The following is an 18,172-nucleotide window of genomic DNA, read 5'->3' as shown; positions in this document are numbered from 1 at the left end:
CGCAATATGTATATACATAAGTAGGAACTGATGCATTGAATTCTGGTAAACCGAGTTTAATCAATCGAAATTTGTAGGAGCAATAATAACGTAGTAGCTGACGTTAAGTTTTTGAAATTTTAAAATTCTTTAAATCAGTTACTGTACTTAACGAACAAAATAACCTACACGTTTTAAATTTCACTCATCCTATAAATATCAGATTATTCTGTGATCAATCATGATATACCCGTATTTATTATTATACTTTGTCCAGGGTAGGGATTAAGTTTGCCATGAAAATTGTAACACCCAAAAGGAAACGTCAGAGACCCTATAAAGTATATGTATAAATAATCAGCGTGACGAGCTGAGTCGATTTGGTCATTTCCGTCTGTCTATATATATGCGAACTAGTCGCTCAGTTTTTGGGATATCGTTTTGAAAATTTTAACACGTTGTTTTCTCTCCAACAAGCTGCTCATTTGTCGGAATCGACGATATCCGATCACTATATCGTATAGCTACCATACAAACTAAACGATCAATGTTTTTGTAAATAATCTTTTGTATATGTGAAGGGTATTATAGATTCGTTGCAATTGAAGTTAGCGTTTATTCTCGTTGCGATATTCAGAATGTCATTTTAATTCAGTCTCTATCCACCCTGTAAATGCATAGCTCAAATGACAGAAATAGTGTAGTAACAGTGAATAAACGCAAACAGTTATGTTAATATAGTTCATCGCAACGCTAACAAATACTCGCTCGAATAATACATATGTATGTATATTTGTATAACTGTGAGTAAGCGTGCTCGCATGAATTTAATCAGATACAATTCGTTTGCGGCACTGCTCATGTGGAGTTGTAATATTGTGGCGCCATGATGGCAATGTCAAATATTATGAATAACAATTTATCACTTATGTAACCGCACATATGTCGGTGATATGTATGAAAAACATTAAAACAAGGTTCATCTTTTGCCAAAACACTTAGCGCGTGGCAACATAAATACTCAATTATGTCACACGTTTACCTCATGAAAATTTTTTTGTAGGTTTTACAACAAGTAAGTTTATATTGGGTATATACTTGTATGTGTACGCGATGTAATATTGAATAATGTACTGGACAATTTTCTTTAATAAATTTTTTGTTGGTACGGTATAGTATGCGCAAATGATAAACTCATTTTAGTTAAGCCCTTTTATTGAGAACTGTAATATTTCTGCTTTTCACTGTATATTTTGTTGTGTTATAGAGTCAAGGAAAAAGTTTATTTACACATCTCGATTTTGCGATTTTGACAAATTTTGTTATAAAATACATATTCTAGTAAGAACTAGAGTTTGTAGACAACTAAATATTGCGCTTGACTGCGGTGAAGAATATTATACCTACGGTTGGTTTTTATAGAGGGTATTATGGACCGCTATGTTTATGAAAAAATATTGGAATACAATTTTAAGAAAACTGTGAATAATTTGGTTCTTGAAAAGAATTGGATTTTTCCAAAATTGATTAAAAGATAATAATATTCCAAAGACATTTTTGCAATTGATATTTAATGTCTTTATTATTTTTGACCTAGCCCCTGGACACCGATTATGTGGATCCCAGTTCCTACTGACAACTTTTTATTGCAAATATCGCTCAATCCGTGAGATGTATTAATGAAATTCGGAAAAATCCTTTCCTGATAATACTATGCCTGTATGTCAAATATACCCGAACTTAGCCCTTCCTTACTTGCTTTTGTTCTACAATTTGATTTTATTTTTCACTGAAAGAATGCTGTTCATAAATACTTTAAAAAATATTTATTATAATTACTAGACAGTTCTCCAGTAAAATAAAAATAGCATTTGTTTTTGAGCCTGGTTGGACAGTAAGTTCAGCTGTTACACGGTAGCAGCGTTCATTCGGACGTAACTTAAAAACTATGAATTTAGCTCAAATAACTCTCATCGTTAGTTAAGTTTTTTTAGCTTTCACTATTATATATTTTTACAAATAAACCAAAAAGAATTAAGGAAAATATCTCAGTACGCCTCATAAAAGCTCTATTAGTTTTCACAGTTTAATTTAAATTTATTATTTTTTTAATTTAATTGAATTGTCACTTTAATAGGCATAAATGAAATTGCGGCCAAACTAAAGCTATTAATGCTGCCTAAGCTCATTATATTCTGCTCAATTAATTAACAGCCATCACGGGCAAACTGTCAAATGAGAGTGGGAATATGCCACGAAGATAATTTCTATGGCAATTTTAAATAAGCATTAGTATTTGTCAGTAAAAATGAGCGATCTCTATTTTCATAATTATTTGTTTTATAATTATTCGTAATGTGTGGAAGCTTTAGTAGGCTACATATTATTTGTCGTCCGAATTGAGATGCAGTTTGTGAAAATATTTATAAATAAAAACGTAAATAGTCAACTTTATGCATCAGTTTGTATTTTAAAATGAATTTTTCTTAAAAAGAAGACTTACAAAAACACATTAAGTAGCAAAAGAGTTTTAATAATTGAAAAATTAAAATTAATGTTTCAATGAATAAATACAGCAGTGAATGCAATTTTTCGAATTTACAAAAACTCTGAAGCGGATCTGTTGCAAAATTCGAAAAAATAATATAACATAAAACTTAAATACAAATTAATTTGCAGTAAATATGCTTTGAGTATCACATCGCTCAGTCCAAAACAATAAAAACAAAATCGAAAAAAATCTCCACATGAAACAATTTGTCAGCAAATAGACGAGAACAAAAGCGATTAAACCTTGTTCAGCACAGAAAAGGCAAGCCAATGGGACAAATAACAAATGTTTGAAACATTGCACCAATCAAGCGGCGAACACGGCAGAGAGCTGCAGACACAGCCAAAAAATAAAAAATAAATTGTCAACGCATAGCACACATATGTACATAGACATGAGCACATACATATGTGCTTAAAAAAACTGCAAAAACTAACACTTGTAGCGAACATGTAAAACAAGCTGGTAAAATGAACAACACAAAAAAAATTAAAAATAGGCAAAAAAGCGAAAAAGCGAAAAATATCAGACAAAAAGTGCAAATGCAGAAATGTCTGTGTTTCAATGTAAAAACATAGAATTTTGACATAGACAGCGAAAAATTGCAGTTCGACGAGTTAAACAAATGAATAATGCATACAGCATATAACTTTTGTATATAAATATTTATATGTACATATATAATATTTTTATGATATTTATTTATTATATATTATGAAGGTGCATTCCAGAGTGGTGGATTTTGAATAAATATTTTTTGCTTTAATCTTTTAAGGAATCTCCTGCGATATTCGTTGATTTTTGGTTCTTCCATGCCGACTTTGGTTTTAACGGTAAAGTACTTTCCATCGAATTTTTAAGTGACTTTCGCAAATAGCATATATAATATAAATATTATATTACTTTAAATATGATAGTGAGAACCAGTGTAGGTAGAGTAATGCTAAGTCAAAGGATTTCACAACACAACACCACTGGACTTTATCACGTTCTTTTGCTTATTCGATGTCCAGTAGTACACAATTTTCTCTGTTGGTCTCTCTCTGCTTATGGTGGGAACATTGTCACTTGGAAGAGCAGACTTTCTTGTTAAGAGTAATTTATTAATTAATATTAAAATGAAGACTTAGACAGTCTAATTCTATCTTTATACTGAAATGAACTCAGTGCTCTTGCATTGTATTAATAAATATCGCATATATTATATATCAAAAATACGTTAACTGTGGAATGTACTTTCAGCGCTTTGCTTTTCACTCTAAATTCAAACGAAGAAATATTTAATGTCTCGTCTTGTTTTGACAGCCCCGTGCTGCTGAAGCTGTGCCTCAAATTTCATTTGTTGATTCCGTGTAATTAGTGCTTGTCTAAATACTCGTAAATGCCAAAAGCAACAAAAAGTGAATAAACAATGACAATTTGTGTGATTACAAAGGCTAATTCGCCTTGTTAACATTTCATTTGGCCTAAAGCCTTATTGACGGTGTTTTCAGGATTTTCTTTCAAAAAGTGCTTCGTCGGTATTAAATTATATTAAAGAATGCCGGGACTTCTTCTTTACTTTACTAAATTGGAAAGGTAAATAGCTGTCTGCAAAGTATTTGAGTTATTTCGAGTACATTGTATATTAATGTTTTATGCATATTTTGTTTTTGTAAATGAATATTTGATCGATTATTTTATAGTAAATACTTCTTCTACTTAATTACACCAATCGACAAATAATAAGGTTTATCTCCCTTGAGAAGAAACTTCTGTTCTCTTTAGGGATACACCAGAGAACATACAAAAATTGTTACAAGTTCTCTGGTCACACCTGAGTGAAATTTTGAAAAAAAATTTCGATATTTATAAAATATTTATAAACATACTCTTAATGTTTTAAAACAATTGATACAATAGTTTTGCATTTTTTAATTTCCAAAAATCGGCGTTTTTGAAGCTGTCACATTAGGTGTGTTGATATTGTAAGACTACAACTTTTCCAGTACAGAAAGAAAGGGCTAAGTTCGGATGTAACCGAACATTTTATACTCTCGCAAAGTCAAATGGTATACTCGTTTGAGATTTCTTTGTGGATTGACTGATATTTTCGGTAGAAGGTCAACTATAGGCACTGGGGTCCACATATTTAGTACTTAGGGGTTTGAACAGTTTTGGTTCGATTTAGACAATTTTTGGCCGCAAGGTGGCATTGCATTATTCACGCAAAGTTTTACCCCGATATAATCATTGTTACCTGATTTGCATAGTGGAAAGTGAAAGAATCAGATGGAATTGAGAAAGGTGTTATATGGGAAGTAGGCGTGGTTGTAGTGGTTGTATTTGGTTGAAATCGGTTAAGCAGATCTCAAGATATGGGTTTTTACCTAAAAGTGGGCTGTGCCACGCCCACTGTCTAATTTTGAACACGGTTCCTATAAAGTCATCTTATACCATCTCAGAGATAAAATTTAATGCCTCTGGCGTGTTTAGTGCTTAAGTTATCGCGCTTTTAGTAGTTTTTAGCAGTACCGTTATATGGGGAGTGGGCGGAGTTGCCACCCGATTTCAACTATTTTCACACCGTCAATAGAAGTGCTAAAAACATTTGCTTCTAGTGAATTTTGTTATTATAGCATTAGCGGTTTAGGAGATATGCACATTAAACCTATTAGAGGCGGGACCACGCCCACTTTTTTAAAAATAGTTTTAACTGCAGATGCCCCTCCCTAATGTGATCCTGTGTACCAAATAACAGTCTTGTATCTTATTGCGGAGCTTAGTTATGGCAAGTTATTTGTTTTTGATTAATGGCGTTTTGTGGGCGTGGCAGTGGTCCGATTACGCCCATCTGCAATACCAACCGTCTCACGGTACCAAGAAACATGTCTACCAAGTTTCATAAAGTTATCTCAATTTTTACTCAAGTTAGAGCTTGCACGGACGGACAGACGGACGGACGGACTGACGGACAGACAGTCACCCGGATTTCAACTCGTCTCTTCATCCTGATCATTTATATATATATAACCCTATATCTAACTCGATTAGTTTTAGGTGATACAAACAACCGTTAGGTGAACAAAACTATTATACTCTGTAGCAACAGGTTGCGAGAGTATAAAAATTTTCAAGCGAGCGATTCAACTAAGCGAGAGGATATTACCATTTTTTCGGGTCACCTGAACGGTTCTTATATTATAGGTATAATGTTTTACCGTGCGGCTTTTAAATCTTTTACATTTTTATAGCAAAATGCTTCAAAAGAGCACAGAGAAAGACAAACAGCTAAATTAGGTTTCTGGGGCTGATATAACAATAAGTAATCTAAGGAAAAACTTAGACCGAGCCTAAATTGAGTACTTTATATAACCAGTCTGTTGATAAAGCTACACGTGCTGTATGGGATTGTCGAGTTTCAGGTAAGACCATAATACAAATTAAGAAGAGATATTTATTGCAGTGAATTACTCTGATAAAAAAACTGACGTAAACAACTTCATGCATATTTGCATATAACTACTAATGCATTAAAAATATTACAAAAACAGCAGGAAGTCCAACAGACCAAAAAGCTGCTGGCTGCGCTTCTTTTCTTCTTCTTCTTCTTTCCTCAGAAATTCATAAAGATGCTGTGTCTGCACTGCTTGCCCAGGCTGCTGAAGATGACACTGTTGCCATTGCATACCCGTGTAACTGTGAAATAGAAGCTCAAACCAACAGTAGCAATAGCGATTATAGAGGTTAAGGCAACAACAAAAATACAACATAAAGCGAAGCAATCAAAGTGCCAAGTTCATGTAAACTGACCCTGCGCTTGCGACACACAAACAAACGCGCGTATATAAATAACTACTGTTACCTATATGTATGTATGTATGTGCATAAAAGCATATGTTAACGACATAACGCAACAGTAATAACAAAGGCGAGACAAAAGCATCGAAACGCTGAAGTTCGTTGTCAGTTCGCATTGCGGCGATTGCGTTGGCGGCGAAGCGATGACAAACACACGGCTACGGGTGTGCGAGTATGTGTGCCTGAGCGCTGGTTATGTGATACAGATGGGTATGTGGGCATGCGCACGCAACAGCGAGCGGGTTCTGACGTCAACAGCTGATGCGCTGAGCCAGTTGTTATGCTCTGTAAGTTAAACAACTCCGCTTTATTCTTTCTTAAATATCGTCTTCGTGAGATTGGCAGCCACAGGTTGAGTGCGCTTGCAGTGCAATACGAGCGCGACCGAAGAGGAGGATGCAAAAGAAGCGTAACTCACAAGGGTTACAGAGGGGGTACAGCAAGCAATTTGGTGACAGATTTCAGCATCAATTTGCACCTTTGAAGCGCACTAACACAAGCGCAGCCGCATCCGAAGGTGTCAGCTATAAAGTGAAGTGATAATGCGGAAGAAAAAATCGGCGTGCTGGCAGACAGCTGGCCACGAACAAATGCGATCATCTGCACTCTTGTACCAGTTTATGTAAAACGTTAAAGAAATGGGCACAAATTAATTCAGGTTCATTGAAAGTTCATAAATATTTTTTTTGTTCGAAAATCTGAAAAGAGCTAAGGTTCAAAAACCGGCTACACTAAAAATGTCTACGAATAAGTTATCGCATCACATTCTTTATGAAATGAAAGGTTAACCCACATGTTTCTCCATTGGTCGGTTATTTTTAGTGCAGTGACGTTTTTGCCTTGTTTTGGTGTTTTTGTACTTTTTACCGTTTGTGCTTCCCACTTGCGGTGCATTTTAATGCCGTTTTCGTCTTAAATTTCACTCAGTCTGCATGCAACTATATTTATGGAAACTGCATTCACGAAAAAGTATAGTTTTCTTTTTTCTTTTAGTTTTCTCTCTTTGTGTCATGATGTCGTGGTTATTAGTAAGGAGAGGGGATATGATAAATTGAGCAATGTGTCAATTCAAACAGTCGTAATGAGTTTGTTTTTTTTTGTATGCACATAGCGCCCACTGTGTAAATATTTCGAAGTCTTTTTTTTTTGATTAGTACTCTGTGAAATCAATAAAAAAAAATCAATAAAACCAACTGAAAATGTGCTTGTTACTGTGCATGCGTGTCTATTAGCACCTTTAACACGCGAAATTATTCAAATATCACGTGCGGACCACCGTGGTTAGGTTAGAGTTATGCAGGTGAGTTAGAATTCACTTTTCGATCAATATCAAACCATATTCTTATAGTTCGCTTCTTATATAATAATAAATATTGTGCAAACGTTGTGTTTCTATACATTTTTTCTGGTAAATACAACGAGCACTCCATAAAAATAAGACGAGGTTTGGTCAAGCATCTATCATAAATATAAAAATTCCAAATCTGGGTTAGAGAAGCAGATATAAATCCAAACGTCAAACTCTATACTTAATACTTATTGACGATCAAGTTTAAAATAGTGTTTTAGGTATCTGAAATATATTTTGTAAATTTATTACCGGTGAGTTTTTCAAGCAGTTAAAGTATTTAGAGTATTTAGAGAAAAAAAAAAGTTTTCTTCGTAGCACCGCAGCAATCGCTCAGCTTGTATGGCATCTATATGTTATAGTGATCCGATCTGAACAATTTCTTCGGATATTACATTATTGCCTTAGACAATATTCCATGCCTAATTTTGTGAAGATACCTCGTCAAAGGAAAGAGTTTGCCATGCAAGCTTTTGATTCCCATCTTTCACTTTGTATGGCAGCTATGTGCTATAATGGTCCAATATTAGCAGTTTCGACAAAAAAGACGGTTCTTGGTGGGCAAAGAATGTGTGCAAAATTTCAGATCGATATCGCAAAAACTGAGGGACTAGTTCGCGGATATACAGACAGATGGACAGCTTAACATACTAATAATTTATATACATAAATATATACATATATTATATGGTCTTAGAGGTCTCCTTATGGGTGTAAAAAACTTCGTGGTAAACTTAATGTACCCTGTTCAGTGAATACACACAATATGGAAGTGCATTATTACAACATAAGCCACCTTCTAACCGATAAGCGATCTGTGTGGATCCTTCAGTCCCTTCGAAAAGAAGGGCAGGGGAAGGCTATGCAAATATATTTGTAATGAGGGTCAATTGTAGACGGCAGCGGCTGTTTAGCGATAGTTTGTTATCGATAGAAATGTATTTTATAATTTGAATCCAAACGTAGCATGACAAAAAAAAGCATTTACCTTTTCACATTACATTAGGAAAAGAAAAAAGGAGCAAACCAAAAAGTGTTTTTCTTCGAAGACTCTAAGTGATTCCAGCACGTTCAATGTGCAAATTAGCTATACATATGAACATGCACGCAATACATTTCTGCCTACAAGTATACGTTATATTCTTATGTATTCGTACGTACATACAAGTACATATGTGCTTTAAGGTAGTTTGCATTGTTGTTATTGTACTCAGTTGCTAATTGATAAAAATGAATTTATAAATACAAGTAATTAATTTCCAACCTTTTCACAAACATCACACACACTTGCATATGCATGTATGCATGTAAAATGTCGCGGCGATTTTGCGTCGGAAACAATAACAATTAATTGGCGGTAAGCAGCAATGAAAAGGCGTGAAGCATCGCTCTCAGCTGATAGTCGCTCGAAACTGCAGCGCAGCAGCAACAATAAGTATGTGTGTATGTTCGCCTTTTGATTTCGTATTTTTCGCTTCTCCCATGCACTTTTTATTGTCTATAATTAGTGAAAATTGCAGCAACAATGACAAATGTGTGCGATAATTCGCTTAATAAGGGCGTTTCGAGGCGGAGGAGGAGGATCTGAGCGGTATGCACTCGGAATTTTGTTTATTAAACGTATATATGAATGACTGGATACATTCGATAATGATATAAATAATTATACTATGATACCCAAGTTCCACTATACTTATTTATCTGTATGTTTGTCTGTTTGGCGGTGTAAGCTAGAAGTGATTTAATTACACAAGAAGTCAACAAAATTTGGGTTGAGGTAGGGAACTTTCTATTTCTACCGAAAGGTTTGACTTAACCATGCCCATATTCACAATAACTGTGCATCAAAAAATCGAAGAAGATCATAATTATTTAATAACTACTTTTACCCACGATTTCAGTTTCATTTAATCCCTTCAATAAATAACAAAGATCATTACATTTGAATAAAAATTAGTATTTGAAAATGTTTTACCTATGATGTTTTCAAAACTGTCAATATGCTTTATAATAATAATAATTTACTACAACAAAAGTTAAAATATGTTTCAACAGACTACTATTCTAGAATATTTTTAAAATGGAATAAAGTGCTTCAAGGCACTTTAAATGTTGACTGTGGCATTCGGTGATTCCACTCTGTCTCAAAAAAGTGTTTATAAGTGGTACAAGCGCTTTACAGGAGGCCGAACAAGCGAAGAAAAGATCGAAACAGTGAAAGAAATCGTTCTTGAAAATTAGGCAAATTGCAGAGACTTTGGTATATCAATCCATGCCATTAAATTTTCTCAAATGTGTAGGGCATGAAATGTGTGGCAGCTAAGTTTGTTCCGAAACTGCTAAATTTTGAGCAAAAGCATTAGTATCACTCAGGAGGCCAAAAACAAAACCGTAATCATGCCTCAATTCACTGGATTTGGCTCCCTGCGACATTTTTCCATTCTCAAAACTGAATGAAAGGAAAGCGTTTTGCCACAATTGATAAGATTCAAGGAAAATGGAAAGCAAAAAGCATTGGCACAAGGGTATTGTATCCGAGGGAGATTGTTTTGAAGGGTACAAAATAGATGTTGATGAATAAATAAGAAATTTTCAAAAAAAAATTTTAAATTCACCTTTTTTTTTAAACACACCTCGTCTGTTCGTTCAAACCAAATGAAATCCGAAAGGTCGACTAAAAATACTTGCTGAGACGGAAAAAGCACTGAAGCGTTTAACACTATTTGAATAAATCTGAACGATTTCAACAATGTGTGACAATGTATTAAAAAAACATAAATCGACTTTGCAAAAGAAAGTCTTTCGAAACCTAGTAGCAATCTTGAAAAACATTTCTTTATTTTTCAATACAATAAGAAGCTAATACTTCTAAGGTGTCGCTAAGGTAAACTACAAAGTCGCTTCCTTGAGAATTAATTAAAAAAAACGCAAAATTTCCAATTAATTTTTAATTCAACTTAACGTATTTTAATTAATAGGTACGAAATTTTGTTAATGTGCACTCTTTTCGGTGAAAGATTGTAAGACTTACAAGAATGGTTGGAGAAGTTTATTAAGGCATATGAATATCCAAATTAAGAGGGTTTCAACCTAAATATTATATTAAAAATTCCTGCCTCTAATCAAATAAAGTTGAACCATGCAAAAAATAACACAAACAAAAATTTCATATATTATACCTATATAATATATAATTATTTTAATGCGTTCTAAATACACAATACATGAAGTCATTCGATTACAACAAAAATATGAACATTCTAGAATGCAACTTTCAAATTATTCATATTTTATAAAAGTAATATTATTTTTAAGCGCAACTAATGACGGCCACAATTGACGGCGACTGTGAATGCTCTGGAATTGCGCAACCATTGAGTAATTTCGTGCGATTAGTGAGCAATTTATTAGTCGCAGCAGCAACTGCCGCAATATTTTGCATACATTATTCCATGGCTCAACTAAAACTCATACATTTATCTCCGTTATTATGCAAATGCGAGCGCAATGCATTGACTCTGATGAATTGTAAGTGTTCACTGCAAGTAAATAATGACGGACAAATATGGTCTGATGTGGTGATTATGTGAAAATAACGCGTAATTAAGTAAAAGTAAATTAGATGAAACTGCATAATTGTTAGAATAGAACACCACTAAAATCTGCTTAGGATGTACACAAAAAGTAAAAGTGGTTGTAACAATCGATAGAAATCGATTATTTCTCACAACTAAATTATATATTTTATATTACTTGGTTAGTTGGTTGAAAAGAAAGGCGCACGAGCGCCAGACCGTTGTCGGCAGCCTTATTAGGCAACTCAGTGGATTAGATAAAATACCGGTTTTTTTCACCCCAAACTAATCAATATATTTTAAGTTCGAACATTGGGAGCCGTGGCAGATATCCTGTCTCAACAGCCTGAGCATTTGCAAAGGAAATGTGCCAGTGTTTCATCATCTACCGTGCATTATCTTTATTCTGCAGACTCCTCTTTACTAGAATACTACTTAGAATGATCTGTTCCTGCTTTCCACTGAAGATCTAGTTGTATAACCTCACGCATTGAGACTTACTGAAGACGCTATACATAGGTCTCAGTCATAATGGGAATACTTACGAATGTATTATTTCGTTCAGATAGACTAGATGGTATATAATTTACGGCGTTTGCACACGTTGGATACTATCCTTGTTCCCCTCTATTGTGTTTCATTCAGTTAAAATATATTTATATATTCAAGAGTTTTATTGAGTGTAGTATTGGAATGTCTGAGTTGAGTATTGGAATGTCTAAAAGCCTCTTGCATAATATATGTAATATGACCTGATCTAAGTGCGATCTTTCCATTACAAATCAAACAAGTTTTTCCTATATATTGGTCGGCCTTGGTAGGTAAAGGCTTCTGACATCAAACGGCTCTTCATAACATATAGCTGTCATTTTTAGATGGATCAAAGTGTGTAGGACTTTATGGTTTACGAAAAGATCAATAGATGGAAAAGTTCGGCTACGTATGAATCAAAAACAAAAATAACGTTAACTTGCAGTTAACGTTGTGTTCGGTTGAGGCGTAGCTATAAGGTTCCTTACAAGAATTTATTCCGTTCGATCAGTTTGTATAACAGCTATATGTTATAATGGTCCTATCCAAATAATTTGTTCGGAGATTACTCTATTGTCATAGATAACATATGCCAAATTTTATGAAGATATCTTGTCAAATGAAAAAAGTTTTTCATAGATATCGCAAAAATTGAGTGTCTACATAGTTCGCGTATATAGAGACGTCTGTACGGCCGGCTAAATCGACTCAGCTCGTCATGCTGATCAATTGTATATACATTTTATAGGGTTTCCGACGTTTTCTTTTGGGTGTTACAAATTCTTCAGGGTATGTATTATATATACAAGAAAATGTTGCCTACATTTTGGCGGATCTTAGATAAGTGTTACAGAAGTACTTTAGTTTTAGTATTCCAGGTGTTAATAGAGTTCAGTACATAATAAGAAACCGCCTCGAGAAACACTTTTAATATTATATCTACATCGTTTGTATTATATATTCCAAATACTTGGTTTTAGTAATCCGAAATAACGATTACGCACAGTAATCGGTTCACATATTTCGCTTTCCTATAAATTTTAGTGCGTTGAAAAGCTACTTTGTAGTAATAAACACAAATGGATGAGTTATAACAGGTGGCAGAAGTGTTTAACTACAAAATACACACAATAAATTTTTCCAACTTTTCCTAACGATCTAGAATAATCTTTGTTTATCTGAAAACATTAAACAAGAGATTAAGTGCGCTCATGAAGCTAACTGTAGCGAAACAAGTCATATGCAAAACGGTAAACACTTGTAAATTCAACTTTTGTCAGTATTTAAGCGTGCATAGTAAATAAACACACACCCACACACACACACACACAGATAAAAACGACCAGGAAAAATGGTATTTTAAACAACTGCAATAACAATAACAACAAAAGAACAAAACATTTCCACATGAGCGTGTGTATGACATGTGTACTTATAAATTATTACCCTGCTAACATTGAAGGAAGGCACACACACAAATACAGATACACTCATACTAGCGCAGAACTATACTCGTACTAACTTTCGAATATACGGCGCTAGCGTTAAAGGCGAAATTCGTCTGAGCTGAACGCAATCAGTCAAATGAAAATGCAAATATTTACGCGCAGCCTTTGAAAGTTTTTCAGTATTGAGCGCTTTGCTGAAATAAACAATACGAAAACAGAAAACAAAAACAACAAAAGATTTAGAATTTTCAGTTTCACTCCTCCGCCAAACTAGAGCAAGGTTCCAGTCCCTTGGCAGCCTCAAAAGTTCGCTTGATTTTTACACTTTCGGAGCCAAAAATTCGCACGCATTATGCCGTTAGCTGCTTGTTGGGGCATAAATCAAAGGGTTGCGGCAGATTAGCGCGTGGCAGCGCACAACGCAGTGGAACAAGGGCACGTGACTGCAAAAAAAAAATCTATTCACATTTTAATGCAAAAGTGTTCGCATGTGTGTAGAAATAATCTATTAGCGAATTTTGCTAATAAAATTTTGCAAATTTAACACTTGTTGTATGTGTGTGTGCCTGTGTGTAGATAATACAAATGGTGCGATTTCGAAAACAAACAAAATTTATTTTCAATGAAAATAAGTTCCCGTTAGTTTTGGATGACAAAGAAAAAACTTTAACTTCGGTTGCACCGAAGCTATAATACCCTTCACAGCTACAAAGGTTCCTTACACTAACCTGATTCCGATCTAATTTCGTGAAGATATCTCGGCAAATGAAAAAGTTTTCCATGCAAGCACTTGATTTTGATTGTTCAGTTTGTATGGCAGCTAAATGTTATAGTGATCCGCTATCGGCCATTCCGACAAATGAGCTGGTGAGGAAAGGTTATATGATAAATTTTAAATCGATATCTCAAAAACTGAGTTGACTGCCATGACTAAATCAGCTCAGCTCATCATGCTGATCATGTATGTATGTATATATTTTATAGGGTCTCCGACGCTTCCTTCTGGGTGTTACAAACTTCGTGGCAAACTTAATATACCCTGTTCAGGGTATAAATATTGATTAGTAAGCAGAACGTCCTTTTCGGTTAATGTACGCATAGGAGAGTCTGATCAACTAAATTTTGTGAGCACAGAATTTCAAGAAAAATTTTATAAGTAGCCTTGTCTCACTTTCTTGTCCTCCAAGTTTAGTAAACAAGTCATCTGCAATATTAGCGTGGCGTTTTTGTTAGCTGCTGTCTAAGAACGGTAATATGCAAATATATTGACAATTAATGCCCTTAACCTGAACGTCGAACAAGCCAAAGCCAGCCGAGGAATCAACGTTAAAACGGTTTCTGTTATGTATGTGCTATCTTTACAACAATTCAATAAAACCTGCAAAAAAAATTATTTTTTTTTTAGTTTTTTTTTAAGTTTTAAAATGAAAGAAATACAAGTATGTGAGTTAATTTATATTTTTGTCACTATTTGCTTCTCAACCCACAGGAAAATGTGAGTTTTATCTTAACAAACAGCTCACTTTGCTATGCTTTGAATACCAATAAAGCAGAGAGAGATCTTATCCTATTTATAAGTGATTTATCTTAATTGCTGTCAGATCGTAAATTTAAATATCTCGAGTTGTCTTTAAGTCACGTATATGTCTTTATTGTAGTACATAAGTAACAGTATATTGAATCTACAACTCAGTAGCATGCATTAGTCGCTATTCCTACCCCTTCACAGATCCTCTCTATATGCGAAAGAACGCTTATATAAACTAGTTTCGCTCGCAGCAGCAATAAAGAATCTTCTACTTCGTGGCCATTGAATTCTCCACTGGGCTACTCGATTTGCTGAATCACCTATGGCATGTGTTTGAAAGCGAGTGCAAATATTTCCATACGTTTAACCTTTGTCTACACCTCGGTTGTTTATTTACAACGGTGGAAGGGGTAAACGAACGAACGAACCGAGTTAAATGCGTTTACAATAAATAAATATTAACTTATGTAAATACTTTGTATTGCCGTTAATGACAAGTACACATGTACATTGTGTGTGGTTAATATGCAAGACATTTTAAATACAAATATTTTAAATGCAAGCGTTCGAAGTGTAGTGAGCACACCAAAATCATGCCAATGTGTGGAATTTAAATTTCTCATTTCTCTTAGAAGCCTTCGTGCCACACATTTTTGAATAACATAAAATCCATATTTCACAATTTAATGTGGCGAGTGTTGCCATCTGCTATACATTGTGTTTGGCCGTGTGAAAAAGTTACGGACATACATTGTAATGTAATGATCATTTCAACACTGGGCTCACTGTAATTGATGGGATCTCATAAAACTCTATTTGTTTATACAAAAATTAATGTAAATTTTCACACCAGGAATCCATTTAGCTCGTAATTTCCACAACATTTATTGCTGTTAAGTGCTTTTACACTGCACTTAATTGTAAATTGTATAAAGTTCAAGTGCAATCCATTTGCGTTAATTGAAGTGAAATTTCGCTAAGCAAACGAATAAAATTTAGAAATTATAAACGAGACTTAGATGAATTGAATGCCAGCAGAATTTAAATTTGCTTCCACTCAAATCAATAAAAACCAAATTGGCGTACATCAGAACATATGGACATACATATGTATGTATAGTATATACTTGCGCATTAAAAAATATTAAATAAATATGTTTAGCGTTTTTCGCTGGTCTCGTTAACTCAATTCTGAACACCCTTAAATTTTATAAATTTTATTTGACTTGACCTTGGCAGTAAAACAGCTTAGCCAGTTTGCCTAGTAATTACAATTTATTTGCTTAGTGCCCACATAACTACACACTGATACATATGAACATTCGCTTGTGCATAATTTACAACTGTACCATACATATTTGCTCTACAGCAACCACCTGTAGCCGCTGAATGGGCCATAAACCCATTTGCCACTGAATGAAAAAATTAAAATTTATTTTTATAAAAGCTAAAAGTATATATATGATTTGTGTAACTGTAAACGATTGCAAGCGATTGCTGAAAGCAGCTGCTTTCTTTAAATATATTTAAACAATAAAAAGTGGAAACGAATTTTGAACATTTAAAAATATACAAAATACTCGGATGAATAATAGTTTTCAAATGTGTTTCCCATCTCAACAAAAGTAAACTAAAAGTTGATTGAAAAATAAACAATGGCAGAAGTTGTTAAAATTTTATTGCTAAAATCAATTTAAATGAAAAATTGTAGTGGTAGAATAGCAATGACTGCCATTGTAGATAATGGAACTGTTTTATATTTTTAATGTATACATTGAGACCAGAAAGTTTCCGGAAATTTTTTTTTTTTTCGAAACAACGGGACAAACGGTCAATAAAGAGTACGAGTACGAGTATATACTCGTAGAAGTATAAAAACTCAAATAAAGAGTTTTTCAGAGAGTAAAGTTGTTTCATTATTACTTGCTGTGAGTCAATGATGTATTAGTAACGAATTTCAATAGCTGGAAGGCCCGTTCAAACGTTTTTTCAATCTTTCATATATTCTTAATTTGATAAACACTTTGTAATAATTAGTTAGTTATAACAAATCAATTATAATGTACTTCTTAACAATTGGCAACACGCTAAAACTTTGATTATTCGTTTTTCAGCTTTGTATTCGGTGATTAATAAAGCAATGTTTATTTATTTATTTTTGCTCCAAAATTTAGAGCAGATGGCCACCTTTTAGCGTTTTTCAGACCATGTGATTTCAAATTATTCAAATCGATTCCAAAGTTTTATTTAATTATTGTAGCTTTTATCTTTTCTGCACATTTCTAATTTTTCAGTAGATCTGGCGTATTTAAATAGACACTTAGTTGCTTAAAACAGCAATATAGGGCTTTTTTTACAGAAATTGCGTAATAGGGTTTATTTATTCATGCAAAGCGGCCCCTTATAACCGGAGAGTTATATAAATTTTAAAGCTTTATGTTCTCTTTAGGTAAAATGGTTACCTTGAGAAACTACTGTTTGAAAATATACACCGATATCCAATTCCCGAAATTGCCATAATTCATTTACTTAAATCAATTTTATTAGTAATTTATCACTGTAATAGCCACAAAATCTGATAATTACTTATGCAAAACATTCATTGAACATTTAAATATTTAAAACACATATATACATACATACATATGTCTGGCAAAATATTCTAATTTATTTGGTGCTCCAAAAAACAACAACACCAATTGAATGAATTAAATGGCGGGAGAACCCCCAAACCACAAAATGCCCATTTAATTGCGATTGAACGTGACGAAGATGCGTGTAGACAGTCGCATCAATTGGGTTGTTGTTGCTGACAAAAATATTGAATATACTTGTATGTTACAACTGAATAAAAGAAAAAGTTTCGAGCTTTTAATTAATATTTCAATATAGTATACATAAATGTATATAATTCCACTGCCAATAAAAAGCCACGACTGACAAAGGGCAGAAGGCATTGGCGCATGAATAATAGTTCCAAAGTCATGCTCTCTCTGCTTAACATAGATCGAAATTTTCCAGCCCAACTGAAGATTACGCTATTTGTCTGTGTTTTCGTAGTATCTTCTATGCCTTTAATTTCGCTGAACACTTTGACATAGAAGGAAATTAAATGACGGTTTGCTTATCTAAAAAACGTTTACCAATAAGTCCAACAGTTTTTTGTTGTGGATCCAAATATCATAAGGAAAAGGCTTGTAAGGAAGAAAGTAAAGGAAAAATAAATGATAACTATACTCCCTAAAGAAAAAGCAATGCTGCTATTAGTAACATCTATTAAACACAGTAAATAAAAAAAAAACTGTCATTCCTGTTACTCTGCGTGAGAGGCACCCAAGCACCAGTTCTTCAAGTGCGACACGATCGTGATAG

At 33.8% G+C, this 18,172-nt stretch overlaps 1 protein-coding gene across 1 annotated transcript in view; it reads right to left on the bottom strand.

Annotated features, from left to right (window-relative positions):
• Positions 1–18,172, bottom strand: part of Ac13E (Adenylyl cyclase 13E) — a 94,286-nt gene that overhangs the window by 61,962 nt on the left and 14,152 nt on the right. The window lies entirely within an intron of this gene.

Source organism: Bactrocera oleae, chromosome 5 (genome assembly GCF_042242935.1).
Source record: "Bactrocera oleae isolate idBacOlea1 chromosome 5, idBacOlea1, whole genome shotgun sequence".
Taxonomy (NCBI): Eukaryota; Metazoa; Arthropoda; class Insecta; order Diptera; family Tephritidae; genus Bactrocera; species Bactrocera oleae.
This window is presented reverse-complemented; position numbering and strand designations above follow the sequence as displayed.